Source organism: Mauremys mutica, chromosome 23 (genome assembly GCF_020497125.1).
Source record: "Mauremys mutica isolate MM-2020 ecotype Southern chromosome 23, ASM2049712v1, whole genome shotgun sequence".
Lineage (NCBI taxonomy): Eukaryota > Metazoa > Chordata > Testudines > Geoemydidae > Mauremys > Mauremys mutica.
In genome coordinates, this window is record NC_059094.1 from 10,978,455 (window position 1) to 11,006,219 (window position 27,765).

Below are 27,765 nucleotides of genomic sequence, written 5' to 3' on the forward strand. Positions count from 1 at the left end.
CCAGGGAAGAGTAGAAGGGCTGGGGAGTTGCAGTTGACCTTCCCAGTGCAGCTGGCGTCCTCCTTTCCTCTCCCGCCCCGCCCTGCGCTGATATGGGTGCAGGCAGCTGGCTATGTTTGCTGGAGGCTTTTGCATTCCACTTCTTGGATCACTCGCCTGCTAGACCTCTCCAGGGAGTGAGGCTGCTGGGAGCTGGAGCAAACAACTGGAGGGCTCGGTGGGGGACAAACCCCAGCGTGGGGGCCGGAGGGGGGCTCCCAACACCCTGGCCTCACTCCTCTTGCCTCCCCCCCCTCGCCATGTGGGCACATGCTTGCCTCTTGGAGCAATTCCTGGGGTGGGCGTCGGTGAGATGCCAGGGGCTGGGAAGCAGGGTGCTCCAGTTACGCGTAGGGAAAGCCTGGGGCGCGGTATTGTCTGGGCACTGCCTGTATCATGGCAGAGGGCCCGCTAGGTATGGCCTGGTAGCCTGGGAGGTACCCCCGCCTGGTGGTGGGTGGCAGAGGGAAGCCAAGGGAGGGGCGAATGGAGGTTTCACATGGCACAATGGCAGGTGGAGATCGGGGTGCGGGTGGGGCCTGTTCTGGAAAGGAGAAGGAAGTCGGCCCTGGCCCTGCTCGGTGGGTTCCCTGGTTCTGAGCAGGCAGAGCTGCCGGGCTGGGCTGTAGCAGCCGCATTGTTCCTGGGCTTGTCCTGGTTAATGTGTACTGGAATGCGCTGTAGAATTCTCCCTGGGAAGATTAAGGGTCTGTGCGGAGCCACAACAGCGCAACATGATTCAGTGCTGAAGGGAAAGGGAGGGGGGGGAAGTGTGGGGCAGGGAGGAGGAGGAAGGTCCGTGGGGGTCGAGCTCTCCCAGGGAGCCCGGCTGCATGGGGGAAGGTCAGGTTTGGCCAGATGCAGCCCCTCCACCCTCCCTCCAGTGCTTTGCACATTAATGCAAATGCACAGGCCTGAGTGGTTCATTAGCAGTGTGTGGAATGGAATAATGCATCCGCATCCCATTAGCCTAATGAAAAAAGGGAACGGGCACCTGGAACAAAGCTGCCGACTCTTGGCTAGTGTCCTGGAGCCGGCGGCGCTGGGGCCCCCGCTTGCATCAGCCGGGTAACTTCAGCGGGAGCATCCTTGGGGGCCGGGCATGCCCAGCGCCCTGCGAGGGGAGGCCAGGGAGAGAGGTGCCCGCTCTGGACAGGACGGGGACACACGTGGCCAGCTTCCCTGGCGCCTCGGGGCGGGAGCTTCTCCTCAGTCCGTGCCAGGCACAGACGGCCCAGCGTGGGCTGCATCAGGCCAGGGTGGACAGTAGAGCTCATGAACTTCCACCCTGCAGAACAGTACCCTTGGCCCCTGGCGTGCTTCTGTGGCTCCCCCATGGCTCTGACCCCTGGGGCGCTTGGGAATCAGTGCCACCCCCTGGTCCTAATGGCCCATGCAGCTTGCTGGCTGTGTTGGTGTCTGGACCGGGGCCCAGGGAGCGCTGGGGCCAGGGAGCGCGGCGGGTGTGACCCAGAGCTTGGCGCGCCCAGGGTCCCCCATGAACTGGCCACATCCTGATTAGGATTATGCCGGGATTTACTCTGACAAATTTGCTCCGTTTGCTTTGCAGCTTCCCTGAGTGCTCGGCAGGGCGGAGGCTGCTTGGACTCCGCACAGGACCATGCAGAAGCAGAGGTTGGCGGGGGGAAATTTGGCTCCTCTCCTCCCAGCAGGAGGGGCTGTCCAGACATGGAGGAGTGTTAGCAGACAGCTCCTGCCCTCCTCCCTTCGCCCAGCCTCTCCCAGCAGGCGGCGCTAGAGGGAGCAGCGGGGGAGTGTTGGGTGTGTGGGAGGGAGCGGGGAAGGATCAGGGGGTTCACAGCAGGGGGCGCTGGAGGGACTGGGGCAGGAGCAAGGGGTTCCCAGCAGGCGGCGCTGGAGGGGAGCAGGGCAGGAGCAGGAGGGTCCCAGCAGGCGGCGCTGGAGGGGAGCGGGGCAGGAGCAGGAGGGTCCCAGCAGGCGGCGCTGGAGGGGAGCGGGGCAGGAGCAAGGGGTTCCCAGCAGGCGGCGCTGGAGGGAGTGGAGCAGGAGGGTCCCAGCAGGAGGCGCTGGAGGGAACAGGGGGTTCCCAGCAGGCGGCGCTGGAGGGGAGCAGGGCAGGAGCAAGGGGTTCCCAGCAGGCGGCGCTGGAGGGGAGCGGGGCAGGAGCAAGGGGTTCCCAGCAGGCGGCGCTGGAGGGAACAGGGGGTTCCCAGCAGGCGGCGCTGGAGGGGAGCAGGGCAGGAGCAAGGGGTTCCCAGCAGGCGGCGCTGGAGGGAACAGGGGGTTCCCAGCAGGCGGCGCTGGAGGGGAGCTGGGCAGGAGCAGAGGGTTCCCAGCAGGAGGCGCTGGAGGGGAGTGGGGCAGGGGCTGCCTGTCGGCCCCAGCAAGTTTTGAAAACAGCAAAGCAAAGCCCAGCTCCCCCAGCCAGAGGGCCCGACTCAGCTGGGCAGTCGTTCTGAGCCGAGCAGAGAAATGCCCTGGTCTCCGGGGCTGGAAGAGGGGAGGCTGAAGGATTAGGAGAAGCGTCGCCAAACAAACCAGGCTGTGCCGGAACCAATTAGCCTCTAGCAGGCAGCGTTTCAGATGCTGTTATTTCTGCCTCTGCTCTCCCTCCTTCTGTCTCTCTCTGCCGTTCTCTCTCTCTCTCTGGCTCCGCGTCCCTCCCCTTCCCCGCGCGCCTGCCCGCCCCCAGCATCTCCGCTGTCTCCATTCCTCGCCGTGTCGGAGCTTGTTTTGGGCAGCGCAGGGTTGGAGTGAGTCACACCGCGCCGCGCGGAGGGGATTAGAGGAGACGTCTGCTGTCGCTGGGCCTTGGGCTGCTCTGGCACCGTGGGTGGAGAACGGTGTGTTTTTTGTGAAACCCCCCGCCCCCTCACCCGCCCGCCCCCCACCCTGTCGCCCGCCAGCATGGCCCGGAGGGGGTGGGGGGTCTCTTGGCCGAGGCAGCCGGCGGCTGAGTCACGGATGAAACTTTAGAGCCGTTGGAACTTCCCCCGTGCTGGGGGAAGTGGTTTATCGGGGCGACTGGGCCGGGCATGTGGTTACCCAGTTTCCAGACTGGGCCCAGTGCACCGGCGTGAAACCAGGGGCTTTAAATAGAAGCCCGGCTCTGAGGCGAAGGAGGAGAGATGTCTCTCCCACCCAGGGGGTGGGGGGTGAGGTGGCCTAGTATTTCCTGCTGGCCCCCTCCCCATCTCCTCCCCTCGCCTTGAGCTGCACTGGTAAGATATTGCAGCGCCACTGGATCAGGAGGAGATTTAGGTCAAGTGCTCAAGTGAGTGGAAACAGCCATCTGGGTGGGGAGAGGCCAGGCCATCCGGAGCCCAAGAAGCCGATGGCCAGCGTTGCAGAGCAGGCCTCAAGGTGGGGGAGGAAGAGACCAAGGCGAGGGCGCTGGCTTAAAAAGGCGCCGCAGACTCGCCGGAGCGGGCGCTCTTCCCGTCTGCGGGCTCACGGCCTCCCTTTGTCTCCTTCCTGCAAAATAAAAATACCACCCCCCCACCCCCACCCCACCCCATGCACACGCACACGCACACTGGCAGGGCTGCTGTCAAACGGAGCTGCCTTGGCCAGGATCCAAGACCCTCCTGACATCTAACAGGAAGGTGTGTGTTTGGGGCGGGGGGAGGATAAAGCGATCCGAGTGCCAGGCAGAATTAGGCCTCGGGACGGAGCGCTGCAAAATCCCAGCCCTCTCCTGGGGGCAGGCGTGCAACTCTCCCCGCTGATCACGATCTAAACCAGGAGGAAGCATGGCCTAGTGCGTGGAACAGGACTCCTGGGCTCAGGCAGGGAACGAGGGTGGAGCAGCGGGGGACCGGGAGTTCTCCCAGTGTGGTCGGAGGGTGCTGGGGAAGAAGGTATTTTCTTACCGTGAGTTAGCCACCGCAAGGTAAAGCCTAGTGAAGACAAGGCCGTTTGTAGGTTTCACGGGTGAGCAGATCGGGGCAAAGACTCCGGCACGCTAGGGTTTGCCCCAGTCTAACACATGGGAAGACCAAGCGGGGGTAATTTGAAAGTAGGCTTTTACCTCATGTTAATTACAGGGTAGCAAACGTGTAAGGACACACCTTTGTCCTGGTGAAGACAAGGCCTGAAGGTTAGAACCAGGGCCTGGGAATTGGGACTCCTGGGTTTTCTTTTTGACTCTCACTGACTCATTGGGCAAGTCACGTCACACCTCTGTGCCTCAGTTTCCCCATCTGGAAATACTATCGGCTTCAGTAACCCTGTACCACCCTCCCCAGAAGGTGGCATTATATGCGTGGGCGTATATGGCTGTAGTGTGTGAAGACCCCAATCAGGTACCCGCCGTTGTGCTAGTCAGAGGTTTACAAGGTTCTTAAAAGGTCTTTGAGATCCTCAAGGGAAAGGCACCAGAAGAAGGTAAAACAGTGTCATGAATAAGTTCCCAGGCATCTGAGAACGGCAGGATATTGGGACCGCAAGGGATCATCCTCTGGGTAGGAAACTGGAGTCTGGCATTTTCTGTCCTTCACCTGCCGTTCTTGAACTGTCTGTGTGTTTCCTGTGGAGTTCTTTAATTTTCTGGTTGCATGCGTGCATGTGACGGAAAAGAGGAAACCCTTCAAAATCCTGCTGTGGGCGGGCATATGCAAACCAGGCTCTTTCCTGCAGGTGGCACTGACGTGGGGTTGTGGGGCTGGCCCGGGCCTGCTGACTCAGCGTTCCGAAGGCAGCTGGGTCACGGGAGATTTCCTGTCCCGCAGTTTTTGGGGGATCTCATAATCTCCAAAGTTAGAGGTGTGTGCAGTTAGAGGCAGTCAGGTGGCCTTCGGCGGTCCGCTGGTCACACGGATTCGGCGGCGTTTCTGTGGCTGATCTGCCGGTCCCACGCCTTCGGTACCTGCCGCCAAATTCCCACCGAAGCCGCAGGATCGGTGGACCACCTGTAGGCATGCCGCTGAAGGCGGTCTGACTGCCGCCCTCACAGAGACCGGCAGGCCGCCCTCTGCGACTTGCCACCCCAGGCACGCGCTTGCGGCGCTGGTGCCTGGAGCCACCCCTGGATGTGTGTATGCGGGGGGGCGGGAGGGGGAGGTGAAGGAAAAAGCCTTTCTGTGTCATCTCGTCCCTTCCTCCAGACCCGGAGCTGCATCTGTCACTGCAGCGCTTTGCCCAGTCATGTTCTAAATGATCCAAGCCAAGGGGGCTCTCCGGCCCCCTACTTGGGAGGCCGTTCCCCAGGCTCATGGACCCGTCGCACTGCTAAGAAGCTTTGCCCTGTTATTCAGCCTGTTTGCATGGTAATTTCATCCCCATTTGCTATGAAGGTGAAGCGTTGGCTCAGCAAGTGTGTAGCTGTTTCCTGGGCTGCTGAGGACAGGGTTTGTCTTGGTAGAGTGGGGCTGTTTGGGGGGGCAGGGGATGGTGAGATCCCAGTGCACTCTTAGGTCCTGGTCCTTTCCAGAAGCTGGGAATGGGCGACGGCGGGTGGATCACTTGGTGATTCCCTGGTCTGTTCATTCCCGCTGGGACACCTGGCACTGGCCACTGTTGGAAGACAGGATACTGGGCTAGATGGACCTTTGGTCTGACCCAGTATGAACATGAGAATGGCCACACTGGCTGTATATGGCCTTTCCTAGGTTCCTGTGTCCTTCAAACTGCTGCCAGCAGCTGGACCCCGGCACCTGCTCAGAGTCGTACCAATGTCAGGCCCTTAGTGCCCTGCTGCCTCCACCCCCCCGCGTGACGCCCATTAACCCAACGGGGAGGAAAGGCTCCTCAGTGCAACGTTCTGCTTTTAAACTGAGCGGCTCTCTCGCCTTTAAAACCGGGCTCCCGGGGCTCCCAAGCCATCCCCGTCGCTGGGGGCGGGGGGCTTTGTCCTTTCCGTTTCCTGGCGTTATTTCGGTGGCTCTGTGCAGCTTTGCTGAATCTCCACTAGGAGGGTGATTTGATTTGATTTTCCCTCCAGGAGTCCTCTCTCCACTTTGCACTTGTTCTGCCGGCTCTGTGGGGGCCGGGGGGTGAGCAGCACCTCCACGGAGGAGGCATGCGGGCAGCCGGTTTGGTGCTGGGGAAGGGTAGCTGTGGCAGGAAGTGGTGGTGTCGCACATGTGTGTCCGGAGGGATTGCGTGGCGTGGGTAGGGAGACGGGGGGGTCTGGGATGGATGGAGAGGCATATGGGGCAGTGATGGGGGACTGGGTGAGAAAGAGGTGGTGTAGGGTGCTGGGGGGGCGAGTACCATGGGAGCTTAGTGCTGGGGGAAGGTTGGGGTCAGGGAGTGGGGGGTGGTTAGGGGAAGGGAGTTACTATGCTGATTTCCCCGAAGCAGGGGATCCTGGGGGGTGTGTAGTGGCTGGGGGCTGGCGGGCGGAAAGAGTCCGTGGATTCCAGGAGCTGCCAGTTCTTTACCGTCTCCGAGGGCTCCATTAATTCTTTAAATATCCAGCCTTTCCAGGTGGGTTTTGTTGAAAATTAATTTCCGGAGCTATTTTAATTTCGCTGTAGTTAATTTGCTGTTTATTTTAATTAATTAACGTCGGGTAAATCTCCTCCCAAGCATCCCGCAGCCGTCTGTGGTGGCCGAACCCGGGTGGGAGCAGGGCCGCCCAGAGGGTTCAGGGGGCCGGGGGCAAAGCCGGGGAGCTGCGGCGCTCGTACTCCCCCAGCGGCGGTCCGGGTCTTCGGCGGCGGGGGGCCTCAGTCGCTCCGCGTCTTCAGCAGCACTGAAGGGCCTCCTGCCGCCGAAATGCTGCCAAAGACCCGGACAGCCGCCGGGCCAGGGCTCGCGGGGCCCCTGCAGGGCCCGGGGCTTGGGGCAAATTGCCCCACTTCCCCCCCCCCCTCGGGCGGGAAGGGGATGGGGAGGGAGGGAGCCAGGGATGCCAAGGGGATCGCGGGGGCCAGGGGTGCAGGAGGGAATCTTAGTCCCCTGCCCCATTCCTCTGTCCCGCTTGGGGTCTCACCCCTAGAATGGCCTTGAGGATCTGGCTGGAGAAACGCATTGGGATCGATTAACTGGAGCGTCCCTTCTGTGTCCATCTGTGCTGTGGGTCTGGCGCCCCAGGCCACCATGGCCCAGCAGCAGCAGGAGGCAGCAATGCTCCAGGTCCCTGCTCCGTCGCCCAGGGAGGAGCCCTCGGCTCGTTGAAGTCAAGCTGAGGAGCAGTGTGGTCCAGGACGTAGAGCGCTGGCCTGGCCGTCAGGGGATCTGGGTTCTGTTCCTGGCTCTGCCGGTGGCCTGCTGGGTGACCTGGGGCCAGACGCTTCATAATTCCGCCCCCTTTGTCCCCGTTGGCTAATCGGGCCGTAAGCTCGTCAGGGCAAGGATTGTGTGTGTGTGTGTTTGTGCAGCGCCTAGCACAGCTCCCTCCCTGCCCCGGAGCTCGGCTGGGGCCTCGAACCACAGCTGTCATGTCAATAATAGTAATAGCATCAACCCTTCCGGCCGGGGCGGGGAGCCGCCTGCTCCCCAGCTTCTCACAAGGGGGTAGAGCCCCAGGGCGGGGAGAGGAGAGCAGGGAGCTGTGGCAGGCGCAGGGTCTGCAGGAGCAGCGAGGAGGCTGGGGGGGCGGCGTGGCCAGGGACAGGGGAGTGTGCAGTGGGATCTACCTCCTAACCCCTTTGTGACTCCTGGGGAGGAAATGGGGGCATCCCCCAGGAGCCCCCTGCCCCGGGCTGCTGCTCTCCCCTCCCGAGGAGCATCAGCCGGCCAGGCCGCTGTTGAGAAAGGCCTGCAGCCCCGCGTGTGTCTCCATCCTCCCCATCTCCTCCCCCCCCAGTGGCACCACGTGTGGCTCACCTGGCCTGCTCAGGGTGCAGGGCAGCAGCTGACTCCAGCACAGCGGCCTAAGGGTCCCCCGCCCCTCCCACACAGGGCACGTTTCCTCAGAGACAAAGGGGCTTAGGAGCCTTGCCCTGTGGAGGGAGCCTATCTCACCTGGAGGCGGTGGGAGCCGCAGGCGTGGGGCCAGGCCTTGTGTGCATTGCAGTGGAGTCCAAAGGCCCCAGGCGGGAAGGTGCAAGGGGAGGCAGGATGGTTTGAGGGCCTGGCCTGGTTGGTCCTGACCTGCATACGTAGCCGCTGTGGGGGGAAGGGGTCCATGCTGGCAGAGCGGGCCCAGCCCCGGGCACCTCTGCGTGGGGCTATTGTATGGTAGCACCTTCTCTGGCTGTCCTGTGGCCGCCTCCCCATGATGCAGGGACACTGCCCGGCCTGCTGCAGGGGCTCCCCCGGCCCCACGTCTCCTCTCCACGCCCCTCAGTGGCTCCTTCTCAGCCCCAGACTCACTTCCAGCCCCCGGCACAGAACCAGCCCTTGCTGGGGCGCTGGGTCCCCTTTATCCTGCCCTGCAAGAGCTCTCCTGGAGCTATGGGTCCCCCCAGCGTCCTCCCCTTCACTCTGGGGCCCCAGGCCCCTCTCCCCCTCCCTCCAGCTTTTCCCCGGACTCTGGGACCCCCTTTTACAGCCCCGCTCCCAGCAGCAGCCCCCAGCTGTCTTCTCCCAGCCACGGGGCGGGTGCCTATAGCTAGGCCAGGGAGAGAGAACGAGTGAACGGGTGGGGATGACAAACGGAGGAGTGCATGAGAGGGGGAACGTGCAGGGTTAGGAGAGGGAGAGGGTAATGGGGCGGGACAGGGTGAGGTGAGGAACAAGCTGACATCAAAGCAAGGAATAGGAGTGAGACCTGAACGCCCTGGTGGGGAAGGGGATACGGTGGGGCTCGGAGCAGAGCTACAGGCGAGAATTGGGGGGGGGGGAGGGAGGGCCTCTGGGGCCCCAGCTCCTCTGGGATCCACAGGGTCTGGTCTATGCCCCAGCGTGTAAGCAGGCCCTAGGGAGAGTGACCCCTTTAGTGGACCGGGCCCCGAGGGCCCCCACACTAACGCAGGCTCGCGGCCCTGAGACCGAACCTGGGCTGTTGCTCAGAGGGCGCCCTGGGTATGTTAAAAACCGGCTGCCCGTCTCCTTCTGAGTTGGGCCCCCCCTGCCAATTCCACGCCGCCCCCTAGGCCGCCCTCCTCAGAGCCCCACCTCGGCTCCCGCTGTCCGGGCCTGACCTCACGGGTCCCTTGCGTTCATTGCGGGTGAATGCCGGGAATGAGCTGTAGTCATCGGGGGGCTATCGGGGCCCACAACAAACCCCCCAAACCGTGTGATGCTCCCAGATGCGCCCCTGCCTGGGTTTGTGGCCTGGCTAATTCCGGAGAGGTCGGTGGGAACTGCAGGGGCTGGGCAGAGGCCCTGGGCCCCGATCCTGGGCTGGAAAGCAGACGGGTCCCCTTGCTGGGAATTCCCCCACAACGGTGGGGTGGGGTGGGTCAGGTAGAACAGACCGATGCTGCCCCCTCTGCCGGCGTGGGAGGGGGTGTGGCTGGAGCCCTGTTGCCCTGCTTGCCCGGGGTGGTGGAGTGGCCCGAAGAGGCCATAACTTAAAGCAGCGTCTGGGGCTACCCTCTCTTGCGTGAGCAGCCAGGCGAACCCTCAGCCAAGCCCAGAATTCAACGGGCACAAAGGTGGCTCCTTCCCCCAAATTGGGGCCCTGGGCTCTGGCCCGCCTGGCAGTGCCCTGCACATTTTGGGCACTTGGGGTGACGACCGCTGTTCTCTCCAGCACTGGGGCCGGGTGGGGCTCTGCGTGGACAAGTAAACAGGCCCATTTCTGACCTCCAGGAGCTTGCAGTCTGACTTGGACTCAGAGTAACCCTGAGCCCTGGGCCATACCATGTTGCAACAGCTGTGCGGGATCCAGCCAAATTGCTGGGCTGACTTCAGTGGGGTCCTGAGAACGTGGCGGTGGAAGGGAGTGGTGAGGGTCTCCAGGGGTTTGCAGAGAGCTAGTCCTGGTGCTTAGGGCACTGGTGAACCCATGGAGACCCTCACAACGCCTTGCAGTTACTCAGGGGAAGCTGGGCTCTGGACCAGTGGGGTCCCCGGAGCCTTTCCCTGCTGCACTGTGGAGTGTTGGAGGGTGGGGTCCATCCAGAGATCTTTCCCTTGCAAAGCCGTCCAAAGAATGGAGGAGTTGAACTTGCCGGTGTGGGGGGATAAAGAGGAAACCTAAACCTCTCTAGAATGGAATCGACACAAGGGGATGCCGGGCCAGGGCTCCGTCTGCGAGCACGCGCACGCTCGGTGCACGCCAGGGCCTTGACTTCCCTGAGCCGGGGGATCCAAGTGTGGGAGGCTTTGAGGAGGCTGTTGCTAAGAGGTGGCAGGGATGTGCTGAGCCGGGAAGGGTTAATGGCACCAGGACTTTCGGAGAGTCCCCCTCCCTCCCCTGCCTGCCTTGTGTTCTTGGCAGGGAGGCTCCCCTAGATAAGGGGAAGTGCACAGGGGGGAGTCGACCAGAGAGAGCCCTGCTGCTGGCAAGGAAGCAGAGACCTTTATTCAAACTATGTGTCTGGAACCAGCCTCCGGGAGCAACAGAGAGAGAGACAACAACAGGGACCCAGGGGTGTGGTGGGGGAGGGAAACGCCTGCCTCCCTGTTACATTTCACCCTCCGGCCCAACCGTCTGGTGAACGGCAAAGCAGGCTGGGCTGGTGGGGAGGCAGGGAGGGAGCAGAACTGTGTCTGTGCCTAAAGTGAGTCCAGATCCGCTCAAACCGCAGGGCTTTGGAGGCACTGCCTGTCCCGAGTGCTGGGTGCACAGCCAGCCTCTGCAGAGAGCACAGCTCCTAGGCTGCAGTGTCTGCCTGCCTGCCCCTGCCTCGGCCGGCCGCTTCGGCTTGGAGTGCGGGATAGCCCAGCTCCCCACCCCTCCGCGCACGAGTGGGAAGGCGTCTCCCCAGCGTGGAGAGGAGCGCCGTGAGGGAGGCAGCACGGCCTCATGGTTAGAGCAGGGCTAGGAGGCAGGCGACCAGAGTGCTGTGGACATGAACTGGAGCTTTTAGGCTCCATCTCCACCACTGCCTGGAATGAGCTCAGCTGGCAGTGCCATGCGCCCAGGCCCAGCCATCCAGGCCTTTCACAAGCATTGGCTGCAACGCCGGGGGACGAGCCCTTTATCTCGGCTCTGGCTGAGTGGATGCCTCGTCTAATGGACCGAGCAGCCACGAGGGATTTTGCCTGGAGCTGGCTGTGCTCAGCACCTTTGAAAATCGAGCCCTTTCAGCGCCGTGCCTCGGTTTCCCCATGTGTAAAAGAGGGATAATACTGAGCTAGGGAGAGGGGCTTGAGGATTCATTCATTAATGTTTGAAAAGCACTTAAATAATTCACCACATTCAGTGGCAAAAGAAACCCGGCTAGTGCATCAAGCCCCCTGCATCAGCCTCTCTCTGCATCCCTGAGCGTCACTCGCAGCACAGCGCATAGAGGCAGGAGGGGAGCAATCCGGAACTAGGAACCTAAATGGGTCAGAGCCTACGGGTGCTGCATGGAGGGGATCCTGCAGACTGGGCTATGCCCCGGGCAAGTCTGGGCTGGAAAAGTTTACGGGTAGCCCCGGTTATGCTGGTGGTGTTTCCCTTTGCATGTGTAAATCCTCTCCTTTAGCCCAGGAACGGCTGCCTTCACCCGTGCAAATGCACATATAAGCAGATGCATTTGCAGATCCAGTGCACTTGCAGATTACAGGGGCAAATTACTGCTGATTTATTACCAATTCGTTATTTGTATTCTGGTTGTGTCCACAGGCCTTAAAGTAGGATCAAGGCCCCATTTTACCAGGCCCTGGGCAAACATGTGGAGAGATGCCTTGTGCGAAACGTGGAAGATGCTGAAACGCTCTGACTGCCGTAGTACTTTGCACATGTATAGAACCGTTTGTGCTTACTGTGTCCTTACTTAAGCAGATGGTGTGGACAACTGGCTCGAGCAGTGGACTAGGACTCAGGATACCTGGGTTGTGTTGCCACTTGCCTGGTGGGTGTAAAATGAAGCTATTGATACTGAGTCCTTTGTAAAGTGCTTTGAGATCTGTTGATGAAAAGTGCCATAGAAGAGCTAAGAATCATTATTATTAGTCTCGCAGAGGCGAAGTGATGTGCCCAAGGTCACACAGGCTCCCCATTGCCTGCTTTGTCCACATGATCATGCACCACGATCGATGTGTTTGGTAACACCACGCTACACGCTTGTTGCAAGGCTCCACCAAAGATGGTGGGATTTAATGATTCATGTCAGAAGTTTAGCTGAGGCCCGAGAACCGGGCTGGTTGAATTATTTCGTTAGGGATATTTTTTTTTGATGAAAATGGCTTTTTCGGGGTGGGAGGTCAAAATAGAAATTTCTGTGGGAAAATGTTGATTTTGAGAAAATGGTGGTGGGGAGGAAGGGCGTGTGGCTTCGCCAAGAAACGACACATTTTCCGTTTCTAGCAACTGAACGTTTTCAGCCAAATCCCTGCAAAATTTTCAGCTTTGGCAGCCCGAAACTGAAGCCGTTTGCAGAAAAATGTCAATGAAAATGAATTTCGTTTTCCATTTGAGGGGAGGGAGAAAGGGAGAGAGACACAAAAGCATCTGCAGCCGTGTTCTACAAACAGACCTGTGGCGTGAGCCTGGCTGTATCAAAAGTTCCTGAAACGTGGGGATTTCTTTTGGATTTGGGAGCTTGAATTGCAGTTTCACTCAGAGAAATGCATAGTGAGTGTGAGAATGTATGCGAATTCCTATGACTCAAACGTGAGGAAAGGTTCTTGTGAACTGAAGATTGTCCTCGCCCTCCCTTCTGCCGGGCTCCAGGAATCTGCAATGCATTACTCTTTGCCTCTTCTTTATCTATAAAGAACATTGCCATGAGAATGGGAGCTTTGTTTCACAGGGTGCATCTACACTAGGCAAGCAAGCTGCTGCAAGGACGCCACTGGCATGGAGTGGCTGGTTCCTGCTTGTCCTTGTATCGGGTCAGTGAATCCAACCCAGCATCTGACGGAAATGCTTTCGCTCCTTCGCACGTGGTGCACGCAGCCTGGCTGCGCCGGTGCATTGTGGGATGCCTGTGGCACCCAGCGCGGTTGCTGGGAGCAGAGGCTTTTGGGTAACTTCCACATGCGGGACAGAGTTAGGAGCAGCAGCCTGGGTTTTTGTTTGGGTGGTTTTTTCCCCCTAGCCAAACCGGGGAGAAATCCATTATACAAGGCATCCACTCAGCCAGAGCCGAGATAAAGGGCTCGTCCCCCAGCGTTGCAGCCAATGCTTGTGAAAGGCCTGGATGGCTGGACCTGGGCGCATGGCACTGCCAGCTGAGCTCATTCCAGGCAGAGGTGGAGATGGAGCCTAAAAGCTCCAGTTCATGTCCACAGCTACCAGTTCTGTTGCCTGCCTGTGCTGGGAAGCTACTGACAGGGCTTGTGCCTTGAACTCCATTGCAAGGCATGGGGTCGGGAGAGCACTGCATTATTTACAAAACGGGGCCTGCCCCTGCTCAGGGGCACCTGGCCCCTCCGCACCAATAGGATTCGGGTGTCAGGTGGGCAGCGAGCAGCAGGCTTGCAGGATACCTTAAAAAGCGCAAAGCTCCTGTTTTCATGCAAATTCCTTTTGTTCGGAGTGAGCTGGGAAGGCTGGAGGAAGGGGGGGGGGGGGATGGACCTCTGGGGAGACAGGGGTCATCATTCAGCTGGAGTCAAGATTGAAACCTAATGCTCCGTGGGGCTCTCCTCCAATTATAATGAGGGGCGAGGGCTGCCTGTGCTCGGAAGAGGCCTGCCGTTGGGACAGCCGGGCTGACCCTGTTCCACACTGAGAGTCCTCGACATCCTAGGACCAAAGCATCAGGGATGCTGGAGCTCTGTGGGCAAAGAAACAGCGACCCTGGTCCTAGACCTCGCTGTGGGCAAAGCCAGGGTCTCTTGCTCCATTGCCAAAGGCCTCCCAGATATTAGAAGGTGTTAATCAGGAGAGCGGCCCTCTGTCCTCGTCTTATCTCTGTCCGTTCCCAGGCAGATCACGGGTCCCGCCTTCACCGAGCAGGGAGTTGTGGGAGACAAGCTCAGGCCCTGGGGATAGAAGGGTGCCTCTGTTTTTGCGGGTCCAGCTTGAGACACCTTGAGCCTGGTTCTCAGAGGGGCCAGACCTGAGCGGCTCCACACGCTTCCCGAAACCAGGTCCCTGGTGTCTCAGGGGCTCCTGAAAAGAGCAGCCAAGGACGCTAGACGTCTGAGTGCGTCGCCGTGGGACGTTGGAGCCACGCAATAGCCAGCATGTCTGGACAGGGCTCTGCGGAAGCCATCCGTGGAGATACACCCTGCCAGAGGGCAGGCCAATCCCAGTATATAAAAACTGGGCTCCTGGTCCTGGAGTCCCACGGGGCTACTCCCAGGAGGAAGGGCTGTGGGGTCTGGGCCTAGTGTACGTGCGGTAGCCTGTGGAATCTGGCACTCTCAGGGGTCGGGAGAGCGGAGCTCGAGGGGTTTGGGTTATGGTCAGAGGAGCGCTGAAAGATGCACATACGTGCCGCAGCCTTCATAGCCATTGAGGGCAGGAGGGACTCTTGCCATCCCCTGGTCTGATCTCCTGCAGAGCGCAGGCTGTAGCAGTGCCCCCAGCGATTCCTGCATCACGCCCCATTTCCTGCCCAGTGCTTTATACGATGAATGGATCCCCAGGAGTCTTAACGAGGCACCCGTTCGGGTGGTTGCACCCTCCCTCCGCAAGGGGCTGGCCTTGCCGTGACGTTTGCCCTGGGCAGGGCTGCTGTGGTACGTGGGAGATGTTCCGAGACCCCTTCGCGCCGGTCCGAGTTCAGGGCAGCGCAGGAGCGGCTCTTAGCAGGGTTTGCGGCAGGAACGCAGTCCGTCAGGATACGATTCACCTTTGGCAATTTCCTCCCGGTTCTCCAGTCAGCTACAAACTGATATTTTGTAGTATTGACATCAGGGCCGTGAAATGTGACTTCGTTCCTAGCCGGCAGTGGAGCAGGTTTATGCACAGGCACCGGTGAGCTATTTAGAGTGTGACCTTTTCAGGGCAGAGGGCGTCTCTTGCTCCATCTGAACAGCACCTCACACGGCAGTGCCCTGATCTTGCCTGGAGCCTCGAGAACATGCCTGCAATCCAAATAATTAGAAATACTCCTATTTTGTGTGTATGTCTGTCTAATTAATCCCATAGGAAACTAGGGTTTGCCAGACCAGCAGCCAATCTAACATCTAAGAGTGGCCTACAAGCATCGTCCCATAATGCACCTGATCAGTTGTGCATCTCTGTAGATGGTGAAGTAGGAGCAACTTCTTCCGGACCCCTGAGGTGCCCAGCTCCTACCCTGAAGCCTGGAACTGGATCCCCCTTCGCATGTATATAACGGATAGTGGTGGTAAAAATTTTCCAGCCCTTTTAAAATCCAGCCACGGCACATGACCTTGAAACCTCCAGTGGCAGCAGTTCCCATAGGAACAGGGCCTAAAGAACCAATGTCTTTACCTGGCTTGAGCGGCGGACCCCCTCGTTCTCTGATGATGGTGCCGCAAAGCAAAGGAGCATCTGATCTGCCCTTTGCAATTGCAGATCTGTGCACTAAGCCTCCTCGTTTACAATGTAAATAGCCCTCTAATTTCTGAAGCTCTTGGGCCTGGGCCATTCCCATCCTCCACTTGCCGACCTTTCTTCAACCTCTCCTGCCCCTTTAAGTTGAGGCAGCTGAACCTGGGTGTTGGAGCTCCCCCTGTTCTGCTCCTGTTTGTACCGGGGCAATTGCAGGGGTGATTTTAGAGAACGAAATTCTGCCCATTGCCGGAAATGAGCGAGCCCTGATTGACCTTAGCAGTTGTCTTCCGGCAGCACCTAGGAACCTGAACCAGGGAGCAGGACCCCATTACGCCAGGGGCTGTACAAACACATAGAAAAGACCATCCCTGGCACACCAAAGCTGCAGTATAAATAGTCAGGCCAGAAGAACCAATCTAGACAAACAGCTTGTCAGCTGTACAGCTCTTGTAAGCTACTGTCCCTCCCTACTTTTCCCCTCCCCAAACAAGTTTCCCGACTATCAGGCTGCCACAGCCGACCTTCTGCCCAATCTAATCTGTCTTGCATTATTTCCTGTCTCTTTATTAATGCACCCAAGTCTCCTGTTTGCTTCTTTCACTGAAGTAACCACAAGAGGGAAGTTGGAGCGCTCTATGATCCTGTCAGAGCACGGAGAGATGTGTATAAACTCATTCATGGGTCTCCTGCCTTGTGATCTGTGGAGTCAGAAGGCTTTCTCTGTGAAGCAGCTTGCGCTGACCACTGTCAGAGCCGAGACGCGAGGCTAGATGAACCGTGGGTTTGATTCAGTCTAGCGAGCCCTGTGCTCCTATTGCAATTTATTTTTTAACAAGAAGATCATGCTTTTTATCAGAGCCCAGAATACTGTGCCCTTTGCCCTATGGCAGGGTGGCTGCAAGGTTCTGAGAGACCCGCACAGGAGGAAAGTTGCATCAGGATTTGTCTTCTAACTAGAGCTGGGCTTTTCAAAGCAGTCTAAGGGATTTAGGCACCCAACTTGCACTGACTTTCAGCTGCCTTAGGGCCCTTAGCCTGAATCTGTTTCATGCACGGCTGAAATGTGGTGGGGTGGGATTGTGAGGGGAGTTAAGCCCCATCTGCACCGGAATGGAAAATGGTGCTGCCTGCAGCCATTCTGGAAAGCTGTTCAACGGATGGGCTCCCTGCCGTTTGATAAGTCCGTGCTGCCGGCCTCTGGGAAGGAGAGGAGTTTTGCTACAGCATCCACGCCCCGAGCTGGGGTTGGACTGGGCGGGAGGGAATCCTGCAGCAAAGATGAAGTCAGAGTTTTTCCCCAGCTCAAGTCGGGCGGAGGAGATAGACTCCGGCTTGGGACCCCACCCCCGAAGAGAGTAATTGCTGCTCGTCCAGGAGAAACTGGCTGGGTAATTGCACACGGGTGGTAGCAGTAGTGTAGACAGGGCACCGGCACTGTTAACCACTCTCACTTAATCCTGCTCCAAGCAGATCTACCCCTGCCTACACTAGTGCTCTCCTCCTATTGCTGCCACTGGCGGCGCCACCTCTGTGGAGAACCCCGAAAGGAACTAGCAGAAACGCAGCCTAGTGAATTATCTCAGTCCATTCTGTGGTCCTGGTCCCCACCTCGTGTTGATGGCATCGTTTCATCACCCAGTTTGCCAGCACTTCATGTGAACGGAACCCAGGTTCCTGCCATGCTAGGACGCAGCCGTGCTCAGACACGATCACGCGCTCCAGAGTGGAGGTGAAATTCAATTGCTGTTGCTCCGCGGCGGTTGTGATTTCCACCAGCTGAGACTCCGGCCCGTTGACTTCACTGGGCTGGAATGCTCCAGCGGCGTGGGTTACCTGTGCAGGAACCCAAGTGGGCTTTGTAGTTGGGGCAGCACATACGGGCCTGTTGTGGGAGACGAAGCCAAACGCTAAGCGGCTGAAACCACTTGAGCCATGGAGTAGTTGGGTCTAACTCTGCTCTTTGAAATCATCTTGCTGCCGTAAAAGAGGTCTTGATTATGGTGATTTTTTGTTATTGCAGGTTTTAAATAAACGGGAGGACTGAGACTCAGGAGATCGGGGGTTTCTTCCCAGCTTTACCCCTGCCCTGTTAGGTGACCTTGAGCAAATCATGTCCCCTATCTGGGCCTCAGTTTCCCCCAGCTGTAAAATGGGGGTAATGCTACTGATTCTCCTTTGTAAAGTGCTGGTGAAGAGCACTGTATGAGAGCCAGGTGTTGTTATTGTGGGGAAAATGGTACATCCACAGCCCAGCGCCACTGACTAGTGCTGGCAGACCAGCTGGTGGGACTGTAGAAGCACAGTGGCTGCGGGTGTCAGAGCTTATGAAAAGGTTCTGGGCGGAGGGTTTTATTTTAGAATGCCATCTCTGGACATGGGCCAGAAAGGACCCTGGAGACCTAAAATAAAATATTTTCCCAGTCGGATGTCTGTGATTGGAGGATCTGCTGCTGCCATCGTGCTGAGTGGGGCTTTGCAGCTGTGTGTCTCCGGGTGACAACCCTGCATGGTTGTGTGCGTGCGCAGTGAGAATAATTGGGACGTCTGGAGCACTTTTGCTTGCGAGGGTCTCCAAGTGCTTTTAAAAAACGTCCATTTGTTAATCATCACAGCTTGAGGCAACCGCCTGACCCCTGCTTAACAAATGGGGAAACTGAGGCAGAGAGCAGGGCAGGGATTTTTCTACGATGACACGGGGGGCTCAGTGAAGGACATGGGAATAGAACCAAGGAATCTTGACTCCCAGATGCCAGTGGCTTTCACTCTAGCTGTCGGGTATCCTGGTTCAATGGAGGCAGGGACTGTCTTTCATTATATGTTTGAAGAGCACTCAGCACAATGGGGACCTGATCGTGACTGCCTTTAGGAACTTACAAAATAGTATTTTCACTTCTTATGTTGTCGCTTTAGGATATGAGATGTATGTCAGACACACTCACGCATGTTTTAAAGTTGTAGGAGCTTATGAATAGCAGTTAGAGTAGGGGAAATGAGAACTGGGACTCCTGGGTTCTCTTCCTAGCTCTGCCACTGATCTGCTATGTAGCCCCGGTCACTGCCCCTGCTCTGTGCCTCCATCTGTAGAACGGGGTTGCTAACCAACCCGCCAAGATACTGGCGGGGTTCTGGCTGCCAGTGTAAATTTCCAGGTGAATGACCATCTGCAGAGGGCTGGGGAGTCCCCAGGTGAAAGGCAGCTTCACAACGCAACGTGTTATCATCGTAACTTAAAATGTGCTCCCCCCCCCCGCAATTTGTAGCACTGAAGTTCGTATCCGAAGCGTCTCTGCCACCTCTCAGCAGGCAGCTGAAATCTACAAGGGAGATTGTGTCCTTGCTCCGGTGGATTTTCCCCACTGCCTCCCCCTGTGGAAAAGGGGGGGTCGGAGTGCTGAAAATCAGGAAAGAGGGAGTTAGAAGAGAGCCTCCCTTTGAAAACCCTAACCTTATTTTCCCAGGTCCAATGCCAGTTTCCATGGAAACAACAGCCGGGAGCAGAAACGGGAACCAGAATCCAGAAATGCAAAGCCTAGAGCTCCTATTAATTTCACTCGCTGGATTCCAGCTCCCGTTTCCCCAAGGAAACTGACTTCAGATGGAGGAGAATATAGGAAGGCTTTCTCTGTGGGACCACAATGGCTGCTCCCACCGACTCGGCCAGAGCCCGGAGCTTGCATTCCAGGCCAGAACTGGGCCTCATTTTTTGTTGCTTCAAGCCCTGTTTCTGGAAACGCAGTCAGAAAAGCAGCCGGCAGCTGGGGCCAAGGCCTCGCCTTGGGAGATTTCAGCTGCTGGCTTCCTGCTGGGGGATGCGAGTGTTAGGTTCCAAAACCAGCTACGGATTTGGACCCATCTTGGGACAGGCAGTGGCTGGGCTGAGGGTTAATGAGCTAACACGTTCCAGCCTGCACTGTTAGCAATTTCATTCGCACACATACCACGGGGCGGCTGGAGATCACCGCAGTCGGGATCTGTGTCAGCCAGTTGGGCTCCTCCTTTCATGGCAGCCGTTCTTTCCTCGCTTTAGAAACGGTGCCACTGGGGTTGTCCTTTTAGGCGTTGGGGCTCTTTTTTCTGATGTGGCTTATGGCGATTTAATCGTCCTCTTTATTATTGCAATTGTCTGAACGGGGCCCCGAGCACCTTGGCTGAGGAGGGGAAGGGCATGGCTTCAAATGCGTGCCTCTCTGCGGGTTAGTGTGTGCTCTGGGTGTGTATCTGTAGCGTGGTGCCCGGCGTCTCAGTCCCGATGGGTTGGGTATCGCACAGGCCTGCCCCTGCTTCCCACTTGCCGTATAACCAGACACAACAGGTGGGCAACACAAATGAAAAAAAGATCAAATAAGGTGAACAACCGTGAGCCACGTAAGAAGCAAGGAAGATATTTATTATTTGTTTTCCGATTGTGCCGAAGACCCCCAGGCATGGCCAGGCCCCTATTGGGCCAGGTATTGTACAAACTCGAAACAAAAAGACGGTCCCTGCTCCAAAGGTGACAATCTAAGTGTGTGTGTGTGTGTGTGAGAGAGAGAGAGAGAGAGGTAGGCACTGAATGCCGTGCACTACCTGTATATTGCTGCGCCTGGCAGGTCTTGGCAGAGAGCCTGGGGCACGAGGCCCAAGGTGCAGAGTTCCTGTGCAGAACAGGGTACGGGATCAGAACCTCCCCAAGGTTTGGGTGTGTCCGGGACATGGGTTTGGCCAGCCAAGAAGTTTAGCTCCAGTTCCCAACTCCGCAAGCCCCAGGAGGATCCAGATCCAGTGTTTTGATTTGGGGGCACGGGGGTGCTGGAGTGACGGGGGGGGGGGCTGAAACCGTGCAGGGAGGGCTAGTGCCAAGCAGCCTGAGCAGAGGCTCTGGGAATGGGGGAGGTGTCTTAGCCCGAGTCCGGTGCGGTGCAGTGAGGGTGCTTTGTGTCTCAGCAGTGCTGGCTCTGGCCCCGAGCTCCCTGCTCGCGTTCTCATGGCCGGATGAATGTTTTGCTGAGGGTTTCAGGCTATTCCTCGGGGTCTCTTTCCCGGTCTGCCGGCTTGGCTGGGGGAGGGGTGTTTGCAGCCTGGCGGAAGAGAAGCAGAAGCATTGTACTGGAGACAAGAGCAGAACGTTCACGTTCAGAGAGGGGTCGGGCTCCTGTGTGACCCCTGCATCCATCTGTCCTTGCTGTCCTGCCATCCTAGGGGGGCATACAAACATATGCAGAGACCCTAGGCTGGCACCCAATTAGGGGAAGGCTGGGGGGGGGCAGTATTTTAATCAAGTCCACTGTATGTGCTACGTGCGCACCTGGAAATCAGGTTCTAGTCTTGACTCTTCTCCCTACTGGCTGGGTGACCCTGGACAGATCCCAGCCCCTTCTGGGATGCAGGTTTTCCCATCTGCAAAATGGGAATAAGGAGACTTGCCGTCCTGTGCTGGAGTGCTTTGAGGGTCTCTGGTGACGGGTGCTGGTCAGATTCAAAGTTGCATTATTGGTCTGGGCGGCTTGCTGTTTCGCACGTGTTACGAGGTGCCCAGAAGCGACTGAAATGGGAGCTGTAGAAATACTTAAACAGAGATGGGCCCGTTGTGTATTTGGTTCTGCAAAGCCTCCTGGGCCAGCTGCATGTTCTGCAAAGCCGCAAAGGCCTTGGACCTGCAATCCCATGTTTTTGGGCTAAGCTGCCTGTGTTTTCCCAAGTGCATGTGCCTGCAGGCTGGAGCTGAATGCACTCCTCGGGTGGTGCGTGTGCAAATCCCTGCCTTGCTCTAGCAAAAGTGCTTGTGTCGTAACGCGCACGGCGTGTGAGGTACACATGCCCTAGTGTCTCGAGGGTGCGCTATGGAAGATTTCTGAGGGGGTGGCATTGCTGCAGAATGGCCCAGGAACCCAGGAGCGTCTTGAAGGCAAATGTTGGCGCCACCACCAGTGCCCTGTGTAATATTGACCAAGTTGCTGATGACCTGATTTTCCAGAGCACCCGAATGTCCACTGCGGTGAGGGATAGCTCAGTGGTTTGAGCATTGGCCTGCTAAACCCAGGGTTGTGAGTTCTGTCCTCAAGGGGGGCCACTTAGGGATCTGGGGCAAAAATCAGTATTTGATCCTGCTAGTGAAGGCAGGGGGCTGGACTCAATGACCTTTCAAGGTCCCTTCCAGTTCTAGGAGATTGGTATAGCTCCTATTATTTATTATAAGTTAAGCGGAGTTGCTGAGTGCTCTGAAAACCAGCCCATTAGGCTTTCCCAGCCTCTGCTTCCCCATCCATACAATGGGCACAGGGCAGCAGCCCTCCCAGGCAGGTGTGCTGCGAGCGGGGCTCGGGAGTGATTGTCCGGGCCGAGCTTTGGCACGAAACGTTGAGTGGTATTTCTCTCCCTCTCCCTGTGCTGTGTGTTGAGATTCTGGGATCTGTGCATTCTGACCGCTTAACACCGGCATTGTGTGCCCACACCGGTATACATCATTTGCAGACGGACAGGTATTAAGATACATTATGGATAACTCACGAAGAGAGACGCTATTAATAATACAGACACATACAGAGGGAGGAAAGTGCACACTTGATTCTCATGCTGCTACCAGGAGTTCTGAAGCTGGCTCTGGCTGCCTCTTCCCACACGTGACTGCAACACAGTGGGTAGCTGACAGCCCAGAGAGACTGGCTTGGGGCCAGGAAAAAAGCAGAAAACACAATGTCTGTGCATATCCTCTCTCTTAAAATAACACTCCAACACCGTCTGAGACGAATTAAAATAAGATCAGGAGCGATCTTGCAGGGAGAGACGGAGGGAAAGGCAGGCAGGGAAATGTACATGGCTGGCTTTCGTCAGCCGCTGCCGCATGGATGCAGCCGCCTCCCCGCACTCTCTCTGGGTACAGGGCTCTTGGGTTTGAAACTTAAGTTTAAAAAAAAAAAAAAAAAGAGAGAGAGAGAGAGAGAGAATCCAAATCCATGTCAGGAAGCGGGAAGGTGGTGGGGGGAGAGAACCATGACGTCGTGTGTACTGGATGCCCAACACATGTCGGTCCTTTAGGGGAGACTTGGCAAGGCGAGGGATTGCGAGCAGAGCCTGCATGATGGAGATCATCAGGAATTTCCTGCAGCTGGAGAACACACCAAATACCAGAATGAGCGCGCGAGAGAGCGCGAGAGAGCACAGGGCGGCCGAAGGGGGGAGAGGAGAGAACTTTAAAGAATCATTAATGAAAGCGCCGCCAACGACACAAAGCTGCTGCCGCCCCGGTGGCTGGGGGCGGGGGGGGTCAGGAGCGAGCGGGAGCCGGGGAGGAAGGTGCTGGATCGGAGCAGGGCTGGGCGGAGGGGACACTGGATCGAAGAACCTTGGCTCTTGGGGGTTTTTCCATCCGTTTGTTTGCCTTTTTTTTTTTTTTTTCATGGCATGCCGTGGGCTGGGAGGCTGCCCTCGGCTCTCCCAGCACGATCTACAGCAGAGACGCTGGCTTTTGCTTCCTTCTGTCCGACCCTGTCCCCTCCCCTCCCCTCCTGATATATATAGGATGCCTTTCTCCCCAGCTGCATCCTGGCATGGAGCATGGTGGGAGGTGTCACTGATTCCTTGACACTGGGACGTGCCCGAGACCAGGGGCTCGGGTGCGCGTTTCCCCGGTGGGACTGTGGCTTGGGAAAAGCTTGTTGGCTTCAATGTTTGTTTTTGAAAAAAAATCAGCCCCTCAAGTGCCCAGCCTGTTTGCAAAACACTGGCTGGACTTGGTCCGGTCGACCTCCGCTCTGCTTCCTCATCTGCTCCCTTGGCTCATCCACCATTTGCTTCCCGTCTGCCCCTTCGCACCAGGAGCCGTCTCCTCTGCAGCGCCTGCCATGTGGCTCCCTCCCCCTTAGATCTTACCATCCGGGTTCTTCCCACCCTAGTCCTGTAATGGGGCAGGAGCTGTGGTTGCCCCCATGTTTCTGGTTACAGGGGATGGTTCATGTTTGCGGTTTTCCCTCTGTAGATCTCCAATGCAATTTGGGAGGCCTGGGGGGTGGGGGAGGCAGATTGTTACTTATCTGTATTGTGGTAGCACCTACAGGCCCCGGTGGTGGATCAGTGCCCTGCTGTGCCAGGCGCTGTACAACGCAAAGCTAGTCACAGGGGATGGAGAAGGGTTAAAAGCAATAGCACTGGGAGCCTGCTTCCCGTCAGGGCCTGTGTTGCAGGGAGACAAGTTAGTGCGGTGACGCCACAGGCCCCGAAGGGCAGAGATCTGCAGCATCCGTGGGTGTGCTGAGTTTGCAGGGCATGCAGTGAGCTGAGCACAAGCAGCTGTGCGTGGAGAACCCTGCAGGCTCCTGGCTCCGCCACTCTCCGCAGCCCCGGATTAATGTCCTGGGACAGGCTTTGTACAAAACGAGCCTTTTCTGGGGCTTGGAGCCGCTAATGCATCCAGGTGCAGGCTGCCCCCTCCCCCTCCCCGGCTTCTCCCCCTTGGATTTAGTACTTGGCTGTGCAGATGCTCACTCTGGCTCCCTCGGGCGGGCGTGTGGGGGGGCGAAGGGGGGGAGAAGAGATCAGAAGGGGGCATCTTGCAATGCAGGAGCCAGGTAGCTGAAGGTCACAGGGAAAATCTGGAAGTGGAGTTTGGAGCTGGACTGGAGAGCCCTCCGCCTTTGATGGCAGGGAGATGGGAACAAAGCACGGCAAAGGAGTTAGAGGGGAAGGGAGCAGCATCTCTCTTCATCCGTGCCCTCCTCTGCCAGGGGGCTGAGCGCCGGGCACCTCATCGCCACAGGAATGGGTTCCTTGGGATGTCCCAGACAGGCAGCTGGTGGCAGGGGGTGGGATCTTTGCAGTTGGGAAGGTTTGTTTATCAGGTATTTACCTGCAGAGCCTCTGTAATTAACCAGGCGGAAGGGCTGGAGAGGGGTCCCGGGGACCAGCTTGTGCATTATTGCCAGGTGGCAGCCAGCTAAGGTAGAAAGCAGGCCCTGGGTTTGCAGTCCCAGAGCCAGGCACCTCAGTAGCTCCAGCACCGAGGGAAAAGGCTCCATTTATTCCAGGCCACAGCATCTCCTTGCCCACCTGACATGGCTCCTGGGCCCATGCTAGGGATGCTGGGAAACAGCTGATCTTATTAGCAGGCCTCAGACTTGCCCAGCGAACCTGAGTGCAAGTGCCGTGGCCTGGGGCAGAGGGAGTGGGACGTCTGACTCCTGGCCTTCTGTGTGGGCTTGTAGCTGAGAGCCGTGGGCATGCTGTCTTCCCCGCTCCCTGGTTTTGACGTGGAAGGAGCTGCTGCTTGTGCTGTTGGGGTATCAAGCTGGGCAGTGGCTTCCTGGGCCTCCAGGTTGTCTCCGTAGCCGGGCGCGTTCCTGGCCTTTCTCCTGTCTCGCCGGCAGGTTCCCATTTCCACCTGGGGCGGCGGCAGCATGAGGTGCTGCCAGTGAGGGACCTGACCTGCAGGAGGCGCTGTGCCAGTGACGGAGCTGCTCCCCTTGCCGGCACATGCACGCCGCATAGACTCTAGAGAAGATGGTGACCCCCTGTCCGTGACTCATCCGGACAGATCCCAACCCTGCTGCATATTGCTCCGGCCCCTGGCACCTGAGGAGCCTCAGCGGCTTTGCAAGCACTACTTGGTGACATGCACGCACCCCCCCGCTCGGCGGCAGAGCGCCGTTCACACCCAGTCTGGGACTTACCCAAGGTCACGCGGCAAGTTAGAGGCAGAGTCCAGGACGGAATTTGGCAGCCTTGGTGTCCAGTCCGTTGCTCCAACTTCAGACTGTGCTCCCCTCCCCCAAAACAGAGTCATCCCCCCCCCCAGCTGGCTTTTGGCCTTGCCTCTGGGGTGGCTGCTTCCCAAACAAACCCCTGGGGCGGGGGACACCCTGGCTGCGCCTGTGCTGCCGGAGCGATGCGGCTCGCTTGTCTCAGCAAACGGACCGAATGGGGAGTTAACCCACTTTGCTTTTTCCATTGTTTCCCTTTGCAAGAATCCAGAGGTGCCCAAATGGAGCAGGGAGCCTAGTGATGGCAAGGGGGCAGGGGAGGCCCTCAGGGGGTGACTCGGGGCTGGCTGGGGGAGGAGGCGCCAGCAGGCTTGCTCCTTCGTCTTTGCTCCTCCTCTCCCCTCCCTATAGTTCTTCTCAAGACTAGATTGTAAGCTCTCGGGATCTGTGTACTGCGTCTGTGCGGCACCTTGCACAATAGGGCCCTGGTCCTGGCTGAGGTCTCTGGATGCTGCTAGACTACAAATAACACTAACAATTCGTGGGCAAAGGAAAAGCGGTTACTGCAGGGAACGGCACAGGGGTGGAGGATTGTCCGGGGAGCACAGAAAGGCAGCGGGCCATACAAAGCATAGACTGATTCCTGCCCTAGCCAGCAGGGGGCACTGCAGGGGACGGGCTGGGAAGGGCATTGCATATGCTGGGCACCAGGGCATTGCGTATGCTCTGCTAGCGGGGGGGCTGTCTCCCATCCCATTGCTGGTGCCGAAGAGGGCACTGGGGCCATCTCCCTCTCTGCCGACATAAGGAAGTTGTCTCCGGGATTTTTGCGTGACGGGAATCTCTCCTGCCCCGGCTCGCTGATCCGCGAGGCGTCCCTTTGATCTCAGCGCGAGATGCAGCAGCCGCGGCACAGAGAGGGGCTTCGTTTTTACGTGTAATTGCAGGTCCTCTCCGGCTCCTCAGTGGGGGAGAGAGGGAAGAAAAGGAAGGAAGCAAAGAAAGAGAAGTGAGGGGAAGAAAGGAAAAGCAGAACGGATTTTTCGCTAACAAGCTTGAAACCCTGGGGAGGAAATTCGGGGTGGGGGGCTGGTCCTGGCGGCTCGGTGCTGCGGGTCTCTGCGTGACGTGAGGAGCCGAGGTAACCCACCCCTGGCATTGTCTGTCAAGGGTTACCTTAAAATTGGGTGAATTGGGCACTCTGACAAGGGAGCGCTGTGGAGGGAGCAGGGGTGCAAAGCATCCACTGCCCCTCAAACCTCTGCCGCATCCCCTCTTCCTCCAGTCCTGGATTCCACCCAGCTGTGATCCCGAGCTGCTGTTCCCGGGGGCTCTCCGTCCGCTCAACAGCTCCCTTAATGCGCATCCGTCTGCTGCCCCCCTGCTAGGCCGGTCTTGGGCTCCCCACTCAGCGCTGCTAATGCACTTCGTTTCCTGACCCTCTCCCAGCTCTGCCGAGGCCCCTCGGCCCTGAACGGCAGCCCCCCTGCTGCGGCAGGGCTGGGTCTCTCCTGCTCAGAGTGCGCTGGAGCCTTGTCTTCTCTGTGCCTGTTCTGGTTTTGGGTGCCCAGGCAATGCGCTGATTCATCCCCATTCGGATCCACAACAGCCCCTGCCATCCTGGCCCCACCCACCATCAAGTGCCTGCAGCCCAGCTGCCAGCGCCTTCTCCGGGGAGGGGCTGTTCTGGTCCCCGCCCAGGCCCATCCTTTGGGTCACTGCCTGGGATGAATGCAGAGCATCTGCAGTGCTCCCGCACCCTCCCTGCCCAGGGACTGAGCTACCCTCTTGGGAACCCACCTGCGTCTTGGTGCTGCGGTGGCAGATGCCCAGGGGGCTCCCCTCCTACGCATGCGCTGAGACAAGCTTGGGGTCAGCTCCCTAGAGCTGAGGCGGGTTCCCCCCTTTCCCCCCGGCCACGAGGGAGCGATGCCCCCAGCCAGCCGTGCTCCTAGGTCTTTGTGCATTCACTTACACCGGAGACGGGATGCTCCAGATCTGACCTGTGGATCAGTCTGTCCACTCGAGCGGTGGGATCGGCTGCTCTGCCGGAGGGAAGTGGGAGCTGCGAAACATGGGGGTGATGAGTTAAAACCAAACTAGTTGAGTTCCTCCTTTGCTGGGTTTTCCGGCACGTCCGTTCCTAATTCTCCTCCTCTTGCTCCATGCCCGTCATTCTGCACAGCCTGTTAGCTTGACAGCCCAGGGGCCCGTGGCCATTGTAGCCAGGGCAGTCCCTGGAGTGGCCAGCAGCAGCAGCAGCATTGTGCTGCTTGCTGCCGTGGGGGTGGGCAGGAGGAGCTGTGGGTCCAGGTGGATGTTATGCCGTGGGAAGGAAGGAAGCGGTGGAGGTCTGGGAGCAGCTTCCACTGCAGTCATTGACCCGGGGATGGCTGGAGCTCAGAGCACGGGTCTCTAGGTTCGAGCTCCCGCGCCAGGCCCTGCGGCTGGGGCTTGTAACAAACTGGCACACTCTGCAGATGGAGGAGGCGGAACGGGCACTGCCCAGGTTTCATCCTGGGCACACAAGAGAGGAGAGCGAGATGGCGCTGGGCTCGCTGGAGCCCTGCCTGGGCTGAGATTTGAGCCTTCACTCAACAAGAGCCCAGCTCAATCAGCCACTAGCACCGTTCAAGGGGTGCAAACCCAGGCATCAAACCCTCGGCGTGG

At 58.3% G+C, this 27,765-nt stretch overlaps 1 protein-coding gene across 3 annotated transcripts in view; it reads left to right on the forward strand.

Annotated features, from left to right (window-relative positions):
- AHDC1 (AT-hook DNA binding motif containing 1) overlaps positions 1-27,765 on the forward strand; it is a 108,951-nt gene that overhangs the window by 31,331 nt on the left and 49,855 nt on the right. Inside the window, exon 1 of one of the 3 annotated variants that reach the window (XM_044997916.1) lies at positions 2,409-2,864. The exons of the other annotated variants lie outside the window; for them this stretch is intronic. The gene's annotated coding sequence lies outside the window, so the exon portion shown is untranslated. Of the gene's footprint in view, positions 1-2,408; positions 2,865-27,765 lie in introns of those variants that run through there. 3 annotated transcript variants of the gene reach the window in all.